The 15,089-nt window shown below is 38.5% G+C and overlaps 1 protein-coding gene across 2 annotated transcripts in view; it reads right to left on the reverse strand.

Annotated features, from left to right (window-relative positions):
- Positions 1-9,477, reverse strand: part of WDR47 (WD repeat domain 47) — a 75,679-nt gene extending 66,202 nt beyond the window's left edge. Inside the window, exon 1 of one of the 2 annotated variants that reach the window (XM_001381894.4) lies at positions 8,722-9,477. The gene's annotated coding sequence lies outside the window, so the exon portion shown is untranslated. The remainder of the gene's footprint in view (positions 1-8,721) is intronic. The other variant, XM_007485083.3, reaches the window with a different exon arrangement.
- Positions 9,478-15,089: the final 5,612 nt, after the last annotated feature.

Below are 15,089 nucleotides of genomic sequence, written 5' to 3' on the forward strand. Positions count from 1 at the left end.
CTCAACTTTACAATACAAAACAAGCCAATTTAAACAAATCTGCTGTTTCAAAATAAATGAAAGTTTGGAAGAAGTTACCTTAAATGTTTTTAAAAGCATTAAAAATGATTCCTGAATATGACAATGGAAAGCTTTGAATGTCTAAATATATGCACTCCCTGAAAAAAAATTATCTCACTAAAATATAACTGATATAACTGATACAGATGGTGGTCAGACTATAGAGAAAGACACAGAGATCTCTCCACTTTGCCCCTCCCTATACCTCCATTATATTTTTACTCAACTATGGCATCCATACTTATTTAAAATCAGACCACCTCCAAAGCAAAATAACAATGAATGTCTAAGAAAAAAAGTTACTGAATAACAATCTGATCTGCTAGTAATTTTGAAATCTGTATTGTAAAGCTGACTCGATTCTTTCTGCTGGATTTTTCACCAGAGGAACAAAGGATTCCACAAACGAAGCAATGAAATAGAAATCAATGTTCTAGTTTCTCTATTGTGAAACTATCACTAAAACTAGTATCAAATATAAAACTCCCTATCCCTTCAGAATTCTCAAAACTATGATACCTAAAGCTAAATTTACTTTCCAACTTAGAAAAAGGTATAATAAACGCATCGCTATCAAAGCCAGATCAAAAAAAAAGGAAGTGTCCAAGTTTATAACTATAATTATATATAGTTTATGACATTTAAATACTAAAAAAAATCTCAAACATATAGGAATATCTGAATAAGAAATCTAGAAAATTTTCAATATTATTATTTTGAATTTAAAAGTTTACTATTTTTAACATTCTAATTGTGTGAAGGAAATTTTCTCTTCCCTTTCCTGTGTCATACTTTTGACCTCATCTCCTTTTGACCAGGAGACCAGGACTGTGTGCCAGGAAATCACTGGGTGAATTGAGTCACGAGGGTAGAACAGCAGAGGGAAAAATGCAGCAACAGATTGTTAGACAGGGTTCCAGGAGATTTCCCCTGCACTGCCCCCCTGGACATGATATGTGAGAGTTAGGGGGTGGAGAATAGGTTTGAAAAACTGAGGCAAGAGTAGATTTCACTCTTCCCTTTGGGGTTCCTTGCTGACTGGATGGCCTTGTGAGGGTGGCTAGGGTCCTTATGACAGCTGCAGATTAGCAAGCTAAATGGAGCAATCAGTAAACTATATATTTCTCTCTTATTTTTCCATCCTTTTCCCCTACTACTTTTGATTAATATTATTAATTTATTACCAGTTTCATAATTTTCACTCTTACCTAATTATGATTTAATTCATATTACATCAATAGTCACAACACAAAACTTGTGTTTGTTCCATCTTCCTACTAAAGAATATTGTATTTTCATTATCTATTAGTAGACAAAAATACACTCAGTTATAAGGTTTTTCAAAGATAGTCAGATCTGGGCATTTTTTCAAAAATGCTTTTCATTAAATAGATTTACTTTTAGCATAGATTAACATTTATTTTTAGCAAAGATTTACTTTTAGATTTTTCATGTGTTGGGAGGTGTAGGTAAGCCTTCTACTTGTACACTCCATCATATACCTTTCTTTCTCCTCCCAAAGCATAAGTTCTTCCCTTGAAGTCCATAGGGCCATGAGAGAGTTCTGGCTAGATTTCAAGTAGATCCTACACTTGGATGGGGGAAAATATACCTTTATTTCAATTTAGTTTCCTTTGAAATCTTATGTATTTTACTTTTTGTATTTATATTGAGTGATCCATGGACTTCACCCAATTGTCAAAGGGGTTCATAACACTTGAAAGAGTTAAGAAACTTTGTCCCATGACTTGTCCCTTCTTCCCCTTTCCTCTTCAATCTTTTAATATCTAGTAGATCCCCAACCACCATGTTTGGAACTCCTCCAAGCTTAAAACAAAACAAAACAAACAAAAAAAACCCTTAATTTACTCTTATACCTTTTCAAGCTACCCATACAGCCCCTTCTTTTTACAGTCAAACTCCTAGGAAAAAACTATCTACATTCAATTCCTCTACTTCTTGGGCTAAATTTCAGGTAGAATTGCATCCTGTCAATTCAACCATTCAGCAACTTGTAGTTCTAAAGAGTTATTGGGGCACAGAAAGTGACTTCTCTAGGGTCATATTGCCAATTTATGGAAGATATAGAACTTTTGAGTTCAAGTCATCCAGACTCAGAACAGCAAATTATCCAGAATAACACATCTGTCCCTCAGAATGGGATAGATATTCTGAAATTATTCATTTTTTGTTGTTGTTGTTTAGTCTTTTAGTCTCAAGACTTCTTGCTTCTATGTGGGGTTTTCATAGCAAAGACATTAGAATGGTTTGCCATTTTCTTTTTCAGTGGATTAAGAAAAATAGAGGTTATGTGACTAGCCCAGGGTCACACATCTAGTGCATATCTAAAGTCAAATTTGAACTCAGGTCTTCCTGCCTCCAGGCCCAACACTCGTTACACTAAGTCACCTAACTGCTTCCATTAGATTTTTTCACTCTAGACTTTTTATACTAATTATATGTATATATATATATATATACATATATATATATATATATTCTGGGTATACAGATATACATATACCTACACATATTATCATAAATTATAGCATTAGAAAAGATCTTAAAAGACATCCTAAAGCCCAGCTTCCCAGAGTATAATTCCCAGAGTATAAAACTATAGCATCTCTGACAAATGGTTACCTAAAAAATATTTCCAATGATGGAGTACTCACTTTTTATGGAGAAAGTCTATCCTATCAGAGGGCAAATCTAATCTTTCTTGCTAGACTAAGATCTGCTTCCTGGTATCTTCTACCTACTTAGTTCTAATTCTGTTCTCTGTTCTCTGAAGAGGCAAGGTGGCTAGCTATGTGACTCTGGACAAATTAGTAAATCCTGTTTGCCTCAGTCTCCTCATCTGTAAAATGAACTAGAGAAGGAAATGGCAAACTACTCCAGTATCTTTGCTAAGAAAGTTCCAAATGGGGTCATGAAGAGTTGGACAGAACTGAAAAATGACTGAACAACAATAACAATACTATATGATTCCTTCACTTTCTCATGGGCAGACTTTAGTTTGTCAATATTCCTCAGATTATGACAACTAGAACTGAACATAACACTCCAGGTATGATTTCATCAGGATTGAGCTAAATAACAATGCTATAAATTCCTCTATTTTAGCTATTAGGTTATTACTAGGGTCTAAGATTATACTGAGAAGTGGCTGAGATTAGTGGATAGACCACATCCTGTCTGACAGGAGTCAGAAAGATCTGGATGCAAGTTCACCTTCTTCCACACACTAGCTATATGGCCTTTAAGAAGTCACTTAATCTCTCAGAGCTGCAGGTAATGTTCTAAATCTATAAACTGCTAAGCAGGTGCTCACATGCACTGGAAAAGAGAGTTCTTCATGAAGAGCTTCTACACCAATGGAAAATCACAGTCCATTAAAAAAGATGCATTATGATTTATTCAATGAAATTTTTTTTGTCAACAAAATTTTTTAAAAACACAACTTCCATCTTAGAATTATTACTATATGCTATGTACAAGTACTATGTATTGATTCTAAAGTAGAAGAGCACTAAAGGTGAGGCAATGGGGGTTGGGTGCCTTGCCCAGGGTTACACAGGAAGTATCTAAGGCCAAATTTGAACCCAGGTCTTCCCATCTTCAGGTCTAACTCTAGCCACTGAGCCACCTCGATGCCTCTTATAACAGAATTTTAAACTTTAATTTATTTAGAATGGGAAGAAAAAACCCTACCCAATGTTATTTTTTTCTTTTTTTTTATTGTTATTATTCCAAATAGTTACAAAACCAAACAAAACAAGCATCTCCATATATAAAGAAAAAGAATATATTACACAAATGATATCACAAATCTCCTATATGTTTATTTACTTTTCTTCATATCTTTATAATAGATCCCATCCACAAGTGACCCAACCCCTCCCCAAATCATACAGGATATTGTCAAGGAAGCCAACATGTTCACATAAATTAAGTCTTTCAGGTTTTATCTTTCTGTTCACTTTCTGAAGGTAACATTCCCAGTTTATTCTTCCAGTATTAATTCTGTGGCTGTGTATAAAGTTCTCCTGGTTCTACTCATTTCATTGTTCATTATCTTGCATAGCTCTTTCCAGGTTTTTTTAAATATCAGTCTGTTCTCATTTCTTATAGCACAGGAGTATCCCATCACAATCATATGCCACAATTTGTTCAGCCATTCCCCAATTGATAGGCATCTCCTCAGTTTCCAATTCTCTGCCACCAGAAAGAGAGCTGCTACAAATATTTTGGAACATATGGATTTTTTTTTCCTCTTTCCCTGATGTCCATGGGAAACAGACCCAGCTGGGCCTATGGGTATACACATTTTTATAGCTATCTGGGTGCAATTCCAAAATGCTCTCCAAAATGGCTGAATCAGCTCACAGTTCTACCAACCAGTGCATTAGTGTCCCCGTTTCCCCCCCCCCATTCCCTCTAACATTTGTCAGTTTGCCCTTTTGTCAATTTTAGCCAGTCTGGTGGGTGTGAGGCAATATTTCAGAAGTGGTTTGGTCTGCATTCTCTAATCAATAATGGTTTGGAGCATTTTTTCATAGACTTATGATTTCATATCATATAATTGTATGATTTCATATACTTATGGCTTAGATTTCTTCATCTGAAAATTGTCTATTCATATCTTTTCATTTAAAAAGGATATGTACATTGTCAGAGAGTAGTAATTTTTAATAAAATCTTGATACCAATCACTTTCCCTAAGTGAAAAGAAAAAGTTAAATAGTTCTAAGCATTCTCCAAATTGTCTCTCTAATACCAAATGAACAAAACCAATTCATAATCTTTTAATGATTTCAAGATAAATTCAGTGTTCTGGCATAAGATACAATGAAACTTGTTTTTCTTCGCTAGAGCAACAAACCACTTCAGACATTCCTAGATATATATATATATATTTTTAAAAACCCTTACCTTCCGTCTTGGAGTCAATACTGTGTATTGGCTCCAAGGCAGAAGAGTGGTAAGGGATAGGCAATGGGGGTCAAGTGACTTGCCCAGGGTCACACAGCTGGGAAGTGGTTGAAGCCAGATTTGAACCTAGGACCTCCCGTCTCTAGGACTGGTTCTTAATCCACTGTGCTACCCAGCTGCCCCCCAGACATTCTTAGATATTAAAAAAGTTAAAACTACTAAGAACATTATAGAAAAAAAGACACTTGGGGAAGACTTCTTTTTTAATCAATCAGCAATTGTAGTACTAGGCATTGAAGGTACAACAAAGGTACAAAAGTTGTCTCCAAGGAGTTTACAGGAGAGCCAAAATGTCTTTCAATTCTTTACCTGTTGTATGTGTGTAGATATTTATTAAATAAATACAAGGTAATTAACAGCTAGCAGTGAGGAACAGGAAAGGTCTCAAGAATAAGGTGAGATCTGAGCTAAGCCTTAAGGGAAACAGGTAAGAAAGGAGCACATTCTAGGCCAGGACAGCCAAGGCAAAGACATTGAAAAGGGAGATGGAATGTGGTGATAAACAGCAGGAAAATTAGTTTGGTTGGACTTCAGTTATATGTGATAATATTGAGGGAAAAGGGATGGTTCCAGATTGTGAAGAACTTTAAATGTCAAATAGCAAACTTTATTTTTTTATTTCAGAGGTAACAGGAAGAATTCCAGTAAGGGAGTAGCATGATTAAAACCTATGCTTTAAGAAAATCTCTTTGGCCTCTAGGTTGCAAATGAACTAGAATGAGGAAAGATTTAAAACAAGAAAACAATTAAGAGGTGGTTTTGATAACAATAATCCAGAGGAAAGGGACTGTGAGGTGGCTTAGTGGATAAAGAGCCAGGCTTAGAGATGGGAGGTTATGGGTTCAAGTGTGGCCTCAGCTACCTCTTAGCTGTGTGACCTTGGGCAAGTCATTTAACTCCCTTTACCTAGCCCTTATCACTCTTTTGCCTTAGAACCAATACATAGCATTGATTCTAAATCTTAAGCCAAGAGTTTTAAAAAAAATAATAATTCAGGGGAGAAGTGACAAAGACATAAACTAGGGTGGCTATATGAGTGGAGAGAAAGAAAGAGATGTGAGATGTTATAGAGGCAAAAATATTTGGCAATCTACTGGATATGTGGTATCATTAATGAAAGGGTAGAGTGAAGGAAGACAGTAAGATTTCAAACCTAGGTGAATATAAGAGTGTTGCCCTTAATAGAAAAAATACTGAAAAGGGGTGCCTTGTAGGGGAGGGGGAGAATGGATAATGAGTTTCATTTTGGACATGATAAATATGATATGCCAATAGTAAATATTTACAATTTAAATACAGGGTAGTAATACAAGACTAAAAGCTCAGGATAGAGACATGGACTGGATCTGGGAGTCATTTACAAAAAGATGATAATTATGTCCATGGGAGCTGATAATGTCACCAAATGAAGAGATTAGAGAGAAGAGGACCCAGGTGAATGAACATCATGAGAAATATCAATAGATTGAGAGCATGATATAGATGATGAGATAGTAAGAGAGACTGTGAATAAGCAATTGGACAGGGGAGAAAAAAGTGCCAGGAAGACTCAGAGGAAAGTATCCCAGAGGGAGTGAGTGGTTAAAAATAACAAATACCAAAGAGAGGTCATAGAAAGTGAGCACTGAGAAAAGGCCATCAGATGTGACAATTAAGATATAATTTGTAGAGAGGATCTAATACCCAAATGTAGGATTGCTGAAGTTTATCCCTGATGCCATATACCCCTAGATAGCTTGAGTCATAGTAAAGGAAGAAAGCAACCCTGACCCAGTTATTGAGAATGCCCATGTAGCATTTGAGAATCAAAGGTTTTGCCAAGTAGCATACACCTAACATTAAGATTCCACATTACCAAGCACTAGCATGCCCAAGCTTGTTCTGGGATACAGTTGTGCACCCACAGCAAGTTTCCTATTTTGCTAATAGTTTTCTAAACTGTGAGAAACAATTCCTTGACCCCTGACCTGAAAAGTGGATTATTCATCAATTATTCCTGATGACGTTCCCCTGTATTAGTGTGGACAATTATGAACCTTCAGCATGCTGTCATATGTACTATTTAACTAATATTCCTGTGATTAAAATAATGGTAGATATCATCCTAATTTTCACAGATCCTAATTTCATCCTAATTTTACAGATAAAGAAATGCACTTAAGCAAGGTCCAATAAAGAGCAGAATGAGGCTTAAACTCGGGTAATCTCACAATGCATTAGAGCTGGTGAACTAGTCACTGGAATTCTCAGCATTTCATGCAGCATTTTTTTAGACTCAAATAGAGTCATAGGTGGTATTAAAATATTCACATCCTGTGCATTTGGTAGCTGAAAAACTTTACTCTGCAGACAGCAAAGGAAGCAAACGATTAAATAGTCACATATCAGGAATAAGGTTGATTCCCTTTTCTTTTAGCTTATCTCATTAGTTTAAATTCCTTTTTATCATCTTTGCCTTAGAAGCAAGAAGGAATAAAAGGATCACTTCTCAGCCTTTTGGCAAAGATCAAATGTAAGAAAGAAAAAAATGAATGGAGTGGCTGAGGCCAATTTGCCACCCCTAAAAAAAAAAGTAAATATCAAATTATTGAGACAGTCATTTATATAAATACAATATTTTCACATCACCTTAGAACAAGCCTTCCTTCCCTAAATTAAATTATTTATTACTACATTCTCCAAAATGACACTGGAGAGCATGTGATTTAACAGAGAATACTATGTCTTTATTCTCCTTTCCAGTTATAAAAGATGGGGGGGGGGGTGCTTCTTACACGTGACGACACCAGAGACAAAAAAAATTTAATAGGCTTATAGCAATGAAAATTCTTTGCAATGAGGAAACATTTACAGTACATTAAAAACTCAGGGTTTTATTTTCCTGCTTCCAACACTATGAAACATCCTATTAAGTCACAACAAAGGAAGGGAGAGAGGACATAGAAATGTTGGGATCATAATCTATGAATCAAGATGGAACAAAGACCCCTTTCAGGAAGAAAAGGAAACCAAGTTGCCTAGAAAACTCCTTCAGTAGGGATGACGGATTAGTGTCCTTTCGTTCCGGAGGTTAAAGGTTTGGTAAAAATAAAACAAACAAACAAGGAAAGGGGAGTTAGCTCCGGCAGCACCCCTTGGGTAGGGCCTTCCTTGCCACTCCCGTTCCAGCCTTTTTCCAAAAGAGCTGCTCCTTTCCCTACCCGCACCCCAGCCCTTCCCTTCCACGCAAGCACCCCATTCCAAAACCCCAACAATACCACGGCCCCCCTTATATAAAAGGCGCAGTGCTGAGGCGCGGCAGGGCCACCCGGACTGTGCCACGACGGGGCATATCCTGTCTAAGTGATGCCGGGGGAACCTGGCCGCAGGCCAGTCGGGAACCTCGGTCCTTTCTCCAGCTCCGCGCGATCCGCGCATCCCCACCCCACAGCCGGCCCCCAAGTCCAGGTGGGATGAGGCCAGGCCCACGCCCTCCTCAGCGCCGCCCTACCCCCCCCCCCCGCCGCCGCCTCCATTCCAGGAGGTCCCCCAGTACTCCCCACCTCGCCCCAGGCGCCCGGCCCTCTGACAGGTGGTGACCAAGGGAACCAGATGCGGACGCCTGGCCCGACCCAGCCCCGCCCCCGCCTCGCCTTCCCTCTCCTCCCCTCTCCAAGGGTCACTCACCTGATAGCTCCGGCGTGGGCCCGGAGATGTTGGTGGAAGAGAAAGCCGGCCCGGGGGGGATGCCTGATGAACAGGGCTGGGGCCGGAGGTCCGTCAGTCTGTCCGTACCTAGGTTAGTCTGTCAGGCAATCAGGCAGACAGTCCCTTCCCCGGCCCCGCGGCGGCGGATCCCGCACAGCCTCTCCCCGACTGCAGTTGTCAAGTGGGGCTCGAGCCAAGGAGCTCCAACCAATCACAGCACCTCCCCCCTGAGCCTCGTCAGGACCCTGCCAATCTGGGCGGCCAGGCCGCTGCCTGAGCCAAAGCCAGAGACTGGAATCCTAAAAGGAAGAAGGGAGGGGTTATGGGGAGGGGACAGCGACCCGGAGAGGAGGGGGGAGAAGAGAGGGGCGGGGAGAGGAGAAGGGAGCAAGGGTGGGAGTGGAGAGAGAAGAAAAGGAGAGGGGGAGGGGAGAGAGGTTCCAAGCTCTGCCAGCCCCCTGGCCCTTGGGGTGCTCTTGTTCCCTGGAGTGTCACTTGTCTCTGAAGCCTTAAGTGGTGAAGTCACTTGCTTCTTTGAGGACATTAAGCAATTTGAACCTTCCCCCAAGCCTGGGAGGCTGGTATCCCACCGGCTGTCTCCTCTGGAAGTCCAACTCCCGTCCTCCCTTCTCTAAGAAATCTTCTAGGATATTTCCAAACAGCCCCCACCTCCCTCCCCTTCCAGACTGAAATTCGTATTTGTGGTCTGACCCATAAAGGTTGTCGCAAGATACTATTCTAGCTTGTACACCGGCAATCTATCAACAAATAGCAATGGGTCTGTTATGTCCCAGAGACTGTGCGATCTCTTGAAAAGAGAGAACTAGGAAGATAGGCTTGTTTTCAACGGTTGCCCTCCCAGTGCTACATTGGCAAATATTTAACAATCTGCTTTGTTTTAAAAAAAATGTTCCCAAAGATATGCTTTTAAGTTTAACTGACATTATTAACATTTCCTCCATCTCTTTCTTGAGTGTAGACAATTAACAAAACTAGTGTTTGCTGATTTCTGAGGTATAAATGTTCACACAGAACATTAAATAATCAGCTCTCAGGAGTCATTTGAGCACATGCTGGACACTGATACATGCTGTTTGTGTCACCCTGGACAATTTATTTAACCTTCCCGGGTTCTCTTCGAAATTCCCTAAGACTATAAAATTACAAAGTGATTTGCTGATAGGAGTTCCCTCATCCAGGAATTCTCTCTATCAAAAAAAACCCAAAACAAGTCTAGTCCTTATCGTATTAGGTATCTGGCACTGTGCTAGACATAGGGTTACAAATTTAAAAAATTAAATAATCCCTGCCCTCCAGGTACTATCTGTTATTATTACACAAATCTTTCCATATTTCTCCGAAATGTCACATTCCTCATTTCTTATGATGCAATAAAATCCCATTGCACTTATATAACAAAATTTGTTGTCTTTGTCCAATTGATGAGCCCATTTCAATTTTTTGCCATTTTCAATATTTTGCCACAAGCTACCATAAATATATTAATTGTTCTCCTCGTTTGGAGATAAAAGGAGCAGAACATTAATAAAGATCTTAAAGTTTGAGAAAGCCAGGAAAGCAATCATTATCCATGTGGTTGAGATCTCAGACACTAAAGCAGTAATAGTTTTTGTAGCACTTTAAGGTTCACATTAGTTGCATTTTGGTCCAATGAAGAAGCATATGCTTTTCTCACTAAACTTCTTCCTTAAAAATAGCTTGAAACACCACTAACATAGCCTTTCTTATCTTGTAAATGCTTCCTTGCTGAAGGGCTCATAGCATCACTTAAGCAATTAAAAGTAAATTATAATTGTATCTCATACACAAGCCTTCATATAATGGTGCCATTATGTTGACAACATTGCTATTAAAACAGCTTCATTTAGATTCCCACTCATTTCATAAATTTTATCTTACTTGCATTGGCCATAAATGAAAATAGTACCTAAAATTTGCATTGGGCTTTACAGTTTTCAAAGGATTTTCATCAGTTCTTTTCCTTCCCATGAAGTGGAATATTGCCAAACTTTACCATTTTCTCTGCCATTGCATCCTATTAGTTTTTCCAGACCTTAACATCTACCCATTGCCAAAGCCTTTCTACCACCCATCCCCACCCTCTCTCTCTTCCCCCTTCTCAGCTTCTTTTTATGTTTCCCCCATTAGATTATGAGTTCCCTGAGTAGTGGTACTATCTTATATGTCTTTCTTGTTTGTAAGTGCTTAACACAATGCCTGGTAGATAGTAGGCATTTAATAAATGTTATATTGATTCTAATTGAACACCCATTATGTGTAATACAGTATATTAAATTATATGTATGGGGAATTGCAAAGGAAACAATATAGTTATTAATGGAGAATATAATTTCATTGTATGTGGTAAGAGCTATATAAATTTTTATTAATTTAGCTATTATAATCATTGTGCACCAAGAATTTGTCTAATCTACACTAAAGACAACTTGGGCAGAACTCTGATCCAATAGTCATTTATTAAAGTGACCTCGGGGAAGCTAGGTAGCTCAGTAGATTGAGAGCCAAGCCCAGAGCTAGGAGGCCATAGATTCAAGTTCAAGTCTGGCCTCAGACACTTAGCTGTGTGGCCCTGAGCAAGTCACTTAACCCTCATTGCCTAGCCCTTCATACTCTTCTGCCTTGCAACCAATACATAGTGTTAATTCTAAGATGGAAAGTAAGAGTTGTGAATTTTAGATTTACTCCACCCTGCTTAGTCTTAGAATTCTAGCAACCAGGAATGTATATACCCCTACTTAAATATTAAGTGCTGAGGAGGATGGCCTATGACTAACATGTGCTAGCAAATGACAAATAAGAAACAATTGACAGATTCCCTGGGATGTCCTAAATCAAGCTTAAGCTACCACTGGTACATGTGAGATGCAGGAACTGCCTATATATTTCACCTTACTTCCTCTCTCTGACTCTCACTCTCTCTCTTGGAGGCTGGGAACTCCTGGCCACAGATTGGCATTAGCGGCTTAGCATTGAGGTTACTGGGAGAAGCTTTTGTAGTATGGACAGGTGAGGCACCTTTTCTGAGCGACCTTGGTGAGTGGCTGCTGATTCCTCCTTTCCTTTACCTATCCTCCTAGGAGGCCCCTCATCTTGGAGGAGGCCTTATGGCTGGAAGCCAAGTTGGATTGAGAAGGCCCCTTGGCCTAGGCCTCTGAACTCCTATCTGGCTTGCCAGAGCAGTTCAATTCATTTTTCCTCTCTCTCTTCTTCTTAATTTCTCCCTATTATTGTAATTAAACCACCATAAAAATCCCAAACTGACTTGAGTATTTTATTGGGATTGAATTTTAATCCCTGGCGACCACTAGTATAATATATTCAGTCAACAACCCTAATTTTTACCCCTTACAGAATTTAAAAAGAAAAAGGGACCTGGTGCCATTCAATAAATGGGACTTCAAATTTTCCCCACAATCTGAGATGCCCCTTTCTCCAGGGTATAGGTTTTATAGTGCTTGAATCCCAGAGGATCCAGATGGTATAGAGTAAAACACAATTTCATTGGTGCTCACATGCCAACAGGTAGGCAGGACAATAGACTAATGCCTCCCAAGTTGGGCCCTGGAGGGCAGATGGGCACTTAAAATAACTGACTTTCCACAGTACAGTGGTACCCTGACACATGAGTTTAATTAGTTCCATGGCCAAGCTTGTAATTCAATTTGCTCATGTGTCAAGACAAACATCCCCATTTAAATTAATGGAAATGCAATTAATCCATTCCAACCCCCAAAAACCACACAAATATTTTGTTTTATATGCTTTTAAATACAAAAATGTACTTTATAAATAACAAATAAAATATTTATAGACAATAAGAATGTAAATAAATAAACTTACTTATGAAATGTTATTTACCTTCAAGGTCAGGCGAAGATGCTGGTGGAGAAGGTTTTCATTTCGTGTGCTATGGTTTAACATAACTTACTCTCTACACATGATAATGTATGAAACGAGCATCGTTATGCAGCTCCAACATACAACCTGTTGCAACTTTTTATAGATGTGGCTTTTCCATAAACTGTCTAATTTTTTCCCCCAATCCTCAATATTTCCTTAATCTCGTTTGTACCAATTACCTCATCCACTTCAGGCTCCTCCCCACTAATTTCCTGAAAAACTCCAGGATGCTGCTGTTGCTGCAAATCCTTCAATTCCTCAGTTGTCAGGACCCATGGTTAAAAGTTAGGAAATTTGCCCCCAAAACTGATAATAAAGACAAAAATAAAGAAGAAAGCAAAAGCAATTCAATACAGTTGCTCACAGGGCCGGAGAAATACTGAACTAAACAAGCCAGTCTCCTATAACTTGTGAAACCAAATGAGTGGTGGAAGCTCGTGATTCAAATATCCACTCGTAACTTAAAGCAAAAAATCCCAATAGTGATTGCTTGTATCTCAACTTGCTCGTGGCTTAAGGTGCTCACGTATCAAGGTACCACTGTATTTAGGACATCTGCATCATATGGCTGGGCTCATAGTGGAGCTCCTGAAATCCTTTGGCCCTTGCTCTCTTTACTCATCAGGACAAAAGGGTGGAGGTTAAGTAATGAACTTATAACTAAACTCTAATATAAAAAAAGTCTGCTCAACCCCACCCAAACACTCCTAAATATAAAATGAAGAATAATTAATAAGGTGAAACAGACTCTCCCTAAGGTATATATAGATAAATGGATATACATATATATGTTGACTTAACTACCTTACTGAGTATAAATTGATGGTTAAGTATAAAAGCAATAATCACTTCTATGAAATCACACTAAACTGAATAATACTGATTAGTAATAAAAATAAGGGCCATTTCTCACATCATCTATATAACTAATATCCCTTGTGCACCAGTGACTTTTTTTCTGAAATAGATATTTAAATATCAGTCTATTTTAGCTGCCAATTGTGGATAAACTTGAATAACTTATATTTAATTTTACAGATTGAAAGTAATTCACAGCCCCTAAGTAAGTCAGAAGGGACCTTATAAGAATAAATACTAAAAACAGTCCTGAGTAAGAAAACTTCAGGTCACTCCAAAAAAGGAAGAAAGTATGAATTGAGATCTAGTGAAAGTCAGAAACTTTAATCCTTTCCCAGGGAAAACAATATCAGGTTATCTACATAATAGAACCATAAATATTTTTTTATGAAATAGGGCTTATTTTCTCATATCATGGGGATCTAGCACATTGGTAAAGTTTATCAGTTTGAAAAGATAGCATCATTCATGTAAAGGATGTTGGCTAGGTAGCTGCTTCTAGAAGAATCATGGTGTTTGCAGTATGTGTGGACACTGTAACTGACTGATTGACCTACTACATAGTTGAAATTCCAGCTGTGTGGGTAGAATTGCTGACATCTTTAAAAGGATCTGAGTCAGCATCAGCCAGGGATTTAGCTGCATTTTTATCTGAGGGAGCATCATGACGCCATTCACAAATTATGGTGGGCCATATGGGCCCCAAGTAATAGGCCTGGATACTTCATCTCTTTATTTGATTTGGTTTGGTTTGGTTTGGTTTTTCTCTGGAGGAAAAAAAAACAAAAACAACACACTGGGACCTGGGAGTCCAAGAATCAAGACTAGATGTTGCAGCCAGCTCAACAAAGGACTCCAACACAGCAGATGCCATCAGTGATGCTGGCTTTATACATGAACTTGATGGGGCCAGTGCTATGTGGGAACTTAGCTAGATTGTGAATGTAATTAATTATAAACCAGAGACTGGGGTCATAAAGTGGGAATTATAACACAAAGGTTGAGGGAAAATGTTTGTTCTTATATCTGTAAATGAAATATCCCTTTGAAGAAGCAATGGATAAATGGTTAAGTAGAGCAGAGCCAGTGGGGACTTAAGCTGATGAAAGAGAAAAAATAATTTCCCAACTCCCTCAGGGTACCTGAGGAGAGGGAAGCAGTGTGAATGCAACAGGACTAGTCCTGAGAGAGTGGGGCCAGAATCAACCATGTTACATTTATTATGTTTTCTCAGTTCTAAAGGAAGAAAACAGTCCTCCAACTTTATTCTCTAATAGCAACATTATTGAGAATTTATAGGAAGAAAATACAAATTAATGTTGCATTAAAATATTCACAGAAGGAATATTTTAATCTGAAAGAACAGAGAGAGCCTATTACCTAGTGTAAGGGAAGGGATTAGACTAGCTTCAAGCAATCCTTCAACAGAGATTAAGTTCTAAAAAGTGTATATATAATATTGTTTTTACCCTGAGATTCCTTTGCTTTGTGCAAACTCCTCCTTAGTTGTGTCCAGAGGAATATGATTAGCTCACTAAACAAACTAG

Source organism: Monodelphis domestica, chromosome 2 (assembly GCF_027887165.1).
Source record: "Monodelphis domestica isolate mMonDom1 chromosome 2, mMonDom1.pri, whole genome shotgun sequence".
In the NCBI taxonomy this organism is placed as follows: Eukaryota; Metazoa; Chordata; class Mammalia; order Didelphimorphia; family Didelphidae; genus Monodelphis; species Monodelphis domestica.